Raw genomic sequence first — 4959 nt, forward strand, 5'->3', positions numbered from 1 at the left:
AAAATAATCTAAATATATTAAGAAATATTTTAAAATTATATTTTAAAAATATAAAATTAAAATAAAAAATAAAAATCAAATTAATAAAATTCAAATTATAATAAATTATATCAATTTTTTATCTTAAAATTAATCTAAATTGAATTGTAAAATATAATTTTATTTTCTAGGCAACACAAAAGATCGAAAGCGGCGCCACCAATCATGGGATTGTTCCATGGTTTTTTTTCTTGCCTACTAAATCATTGTGTGTGTTTATATTTTATTTATTTACTTTTCATCAACCTAAATCATGGGGAGTTACACATAATTTACTCGATTTTGATTAAATTTTTAAAGTGGTCTCTCATATTTGGTCCATGCACTAATGTTACTCTTCAGTTTTCAATTACATTAAATGGGTTCTCCAGTTTGAACTTCGAACTGCATACAGATTCCTCAGCCCATTTCCAGCCTGAGTCAGCAAACAAAACGCTGACCTAGCACTGCCACTACCACCTATGACAACTGAAACGGCTAGCTGATGTAGAATACCTTTCAAAATTTTACAATTCAGTCCTTGGCCCCAATGATAACTGCTAAATATAGTTCTTCCCCCTTCCTTTCTGATTTTGTTCCTTAGCTTGTTCTTGCTCCTCTTTTTTTGCCATTGTTATTGTACTCATAATAGGGAGTGGTAGTCACATTTTAGGAAGTTTGAATCGCTCCTCTACGATGGAAAATTGGACAAGGAACACTATGTGAAGTAGGCTGAGACGGGTTTCAGAGTGCTGCGGATGTAGGTGTTGGCCGGTTCTTAGGTAGTCAAGGACAAAGACGCATTCTAATAAGCTCATCTTCGGTTGTCCAAATTATAATGTGAGTGTCCAAACTTTTTAAATTTTTAAGTATTATTAATTTGAGGTAGATATTTGGCTAAGTTAAATGCATATTTGCATACTAGTAAAAAGAAATGGTATGAATTATTTGTTTGAAAAGATTTTGTACAAGACAAGGTTCCTGTGAAAGGTGATGAAGAAAATGAGAAGAATGAGCTAAAGATTAACATTGCATGGAGAGTGGGTAAATTAAAAACAGATGTTAAAAATATAAAAGTGATTATTCAAGTACTGGGTTTAGGATTTTTAGTAGTATTTGTGTTTGTGTTAATGTTATTGTTGAAGGTTTAAACAGAAGGTTGTTGCTACAATGCAGAACCATGATGTTAACGTAATCCATTTTACAAATATTGTAAATGAAATAAGGTGTGTTTTGATGCATGAATTGATTGTGCTCTTCGATAGCTTGTTTCTTTGGTTTTGGTTTTGTAAATTTAATTGAACACACAATTATTAAATGCATAAGCAACAATAAAAATAGGTAACATAAAATATAATTCTTAACTAATTCAAAACAATATTAGTTCATGTAAAATTCTACAATAATATAGAGATGACAATAACAATAAAAAAGAAATTTAGTATTGTTTTAACTATTTTTCAGCACCCTAAATACCATAACATAGTTGCAGAAAAATTTATAAATCAACAACAACAAACAAAAAACAAGAAGAACATTGTCATAATTGTTTAAAAAAATATCACAAACTTTGAAGTTGGCATCCTAAACCTATGGACATTAAGCTTAAACGTCACTTCTGTCTTAGGGGTTTGAATCCTAGAGTGGGCACAAACTTGAGGAAGTCTGTCAACCGTGCTATAGTGGCTTCACTAGCTCCCTGTATTGGATCCAAGGTTGTAGACCCTGTTGGAGGAGGTGACCTTCTTCTAGGTGCCATCTTTACAAGTCTTGCTGGTGTCTTCTTTTTAAGTTCACGAACTTGCAGTGCACACAAATGACAATATAAACAGACAAAGAAATTAGATTCCAAATTTTAAAAAATACATAGTATGAACAGCTATGAGACAATACCTTTTGAGAGTCTTCTGCTTCAAAATATGACGGCTGAGATAGATCAATCTCAACCTGTTGGACACCCTCTACCACAAGATGCTGTAGCAGTACCAGTTGCTATAACAAAAGCAGTTGTAGTGGCAGTTGTAGTAGTAGTGGTTGCTGTAGAATTTGCAGAAACAATTGCAGTGGAATTTTGAGCTGCATTCTTAGGGTCCTTTGTAGCAGCCTCAGCAGCCTTGGCAGCAGTAGCAGTAGCAGCTTCTGTAGCATTGGCAGCTCTCTTTTTCTCACATCCTCTTTTGGTATGACTTTTCTGCAGACAATACTTGCAAGTAAATGAACGTAGCTGCCTCTTCAAAGTAGTACTTGGCTTTGATTTCTTGTTAGATTGACCTCCTTCATCCGCATCCTTTCTCCTCTTGGTTTGGAGCTTGCCCGATTTTCTCTTGATCAATGGTGCCAAATGCCTATTGTATTCAGATCATTCCCATCATTGTTGGCTAGGTAGTGGGTTGATGTGGTGGCTATAAGTGGCTTTGTAGGACTCCATAGTTAATAGCTTGTGACAAAAATTCTCTGAATGCTTGTTGACTCTAGCAAGAACAGCACAAGCATGTACACACAGGATTCCTGTAAACATAGAAATAATAATAAAGTAACTAATTAACTAAGTAATTAACTAATTAAATAACCAACCAAACGTATAAACAATACATAGACTAATTAACTCTGCATCAGTAAACAAGCAAATGAAGTAGACTAATGAACTCTGCATCAGTAAACAATGGGAGTCTTTTCAACATTAGAATTAGCACAATGGTGTGGAACGGATGTGGCATTTTTCTTTACTTGCTCTCCAATATCCCTTACTTCATCATCAATATAGATCATAACCTCCTTTCCTTGTAGCAGTTCAGGTGATGAAACCTCATGTTCAATAAAAATATCAACAAAATCCTTGTTTTGTGAACCCATCTGACACATCTCTCTTAACTCTGCATCAGTGTTTAACTTTCTCAAACCCACTTCTATACTCTTCTTCCGAAGTACAAACTACCAAACTTTCTTCATTCTGTCATAAACTAGCTTCTTAAAGTAGTTTCTCAGATAAAATACATCAAATATATCCACCTCAAGATCACCCAAGCAGCTTCTATTATCAAGATAATAACCCACCTTTTTGTCAACACCCTTTTCAAAAGTTCCTCCATGATAAAATATAATATCCAAACTTCATCCATATGTAGCGTATATAAATAAATAAATTAAATACACGCAGCACTAACACTGTATCACAACTACACATGAGTAACATTAATGGAAAAAAAAAGCCCTTGTTTCATACATAAAAAATAGAGCAAATAAAATTTCACCCTAACATAGTAACCAAAAAAAATCTAATAGCATAATAATTTCAAAAAATAACAAATGCAAATGAAATCACCTCAAAAAACAACTCAAATGAGGAATGATAAATGAGTATCCAAAAAAAAATTCAAACGGTAAAAATATTGCTAATCTCATTTCTTACACATCATGGTGGTACCTTCTGCTTCAGCAACTTTCTATGGTTGGCGTTCTTCCTTCTCGTGCTAACAATCTTAGGAAATCGTTAAATTAAAGGAGCCCTACTGTCACGACATTCTCTGGAGAAGAAGAAGACGAAAAGTTTAACAAAAAAAGAAGAAAGAGTTGTGAATAATAACCCTTATCCAAGAAACCTTTCAATACCCCTGCATAACAATACGACGTTTTTTTTTTTTTTCATTTTTCACCTACAAGCAAAACGACGCCATTCAGTGGCAGTGCCAAGTCAGCGCTCTGCTTACTGACTCAGGTCGAAAATGGATTGAGGGATCTGTATGCAGCCTGAAACTCAAATTGAAGAGCCCATTTAGTGCAATTGAAAATTAAGGAACAACATTAATATGCAAATAGAATTTGAGAGATCACTTTAAGAATTTAGTCTTACAAAAAATAATTCATCACTTCAACCGACAATTTAGTATAGTGCATAATCTCTACTAAATCTTTGTATGTACATAAACAAACCCTAAAAGTTATCTAATTCTCACCCATTACATCATAAAAAAGATAAATATGTACACATAAATTTTTAGATAATTCACACAAAAAATAAAATAAAATAAAATTCAATATTACCTAAATATTCTAAATCAAATAAAGTTACACAGATATAGTTATTTTATGTAAATCGAAATTATTATACGGATATCCTCATTTTAGTACTGAGAAATATTTTAAAACATATACATAATATTGTCTCCCATTTATTTTACTCAGGTAAATTACACTAATTTTAATAACTGCTAAATAAGATTAAGGTATGAAATGCATATAAATATATGAAAGCTGTGATTACTAATTTCTCGTTATGAAACATTTTTAATATTTTCCCTATTAACTAAACACCAGTTTAAAAAGAAAAAGAAAAAGAAAAAAGCAAAACAAAACACCAGTCAAATGAAAACTTACTATTGAAAGTAGGAGACCAGGAGAAGCGAGACAAAAAAAAAAACAAGAAAAAAATTGGGAGGAAGAAAGAAGAAGAGTGCATGTGAGATTTTGATTGAAGGGTCATCGAGATGCGTCATGAGTGCAGAGAGAGTGGTCAGAGACCGTATACGGAAGAGGACCATACGGCTTGTCCAACAAAACCATGGATACCACCAACCTTGTGGTCCCTACCACGATCCCTTCTGTCGTGGGACCCCCACATGCCCTTCACTCTGTCTCTACTTATTATTGTGCTGAACTTAGTTGCCCAACCAACCATTTTATTTACTCTATCCTTCATTGAACTCACCAACATGCCCACTCATCTTCATCTAACTTGCCATTGCTGCTCTCTCTGCCTTATATCAAACAAATTACTCTGGTTTTCAAAGTGACTTTGATTTACATGTGATAATAATGTAAAATAATTTATATATTGGTTTCAATGGTTATTTTCATTGTCTTATTATTAGAATTTAAATCCTTTCAAAATTAAAAAAAGGAGAAATTAAATTCTCTAAAAGTAGGCAATTTGTAACTAAAATG

General features: G+C 33.0%; 1 long non-coding RNA gene across 1 annotated transcript; it reads right to left on the bottom strand.

Annotated features, from left to right (window-relative positions):
- LOC110262985 lies at positions 3648-4717 on the bottom strand. The gene is made up of 2 exons (XR_002347997.1): positions 4393-4717; positions 3648-3765 (listed from the first exon to the last, which is right to left on the bottom strand). It is a non-coding gene; the product is annotated as an uncharacterized LOC110262985 (long non-coding RNA).

This window comes from Arachis ipaensis, chromosome B05 (genome assembly GCF_000816755.2).
Source record: "Arachis ipaensis cultivar K30076 chromosome B05, Araip1.1, whole genome shotgun sequence".
Classification (NCBI taxonomy): domain Eukaryota; kingdom Viridiplantae; phylum Streptophyta; class Magnoliopsida; order Fabales; family Fabaceae; genus Arachis; species Arachis ipaensis.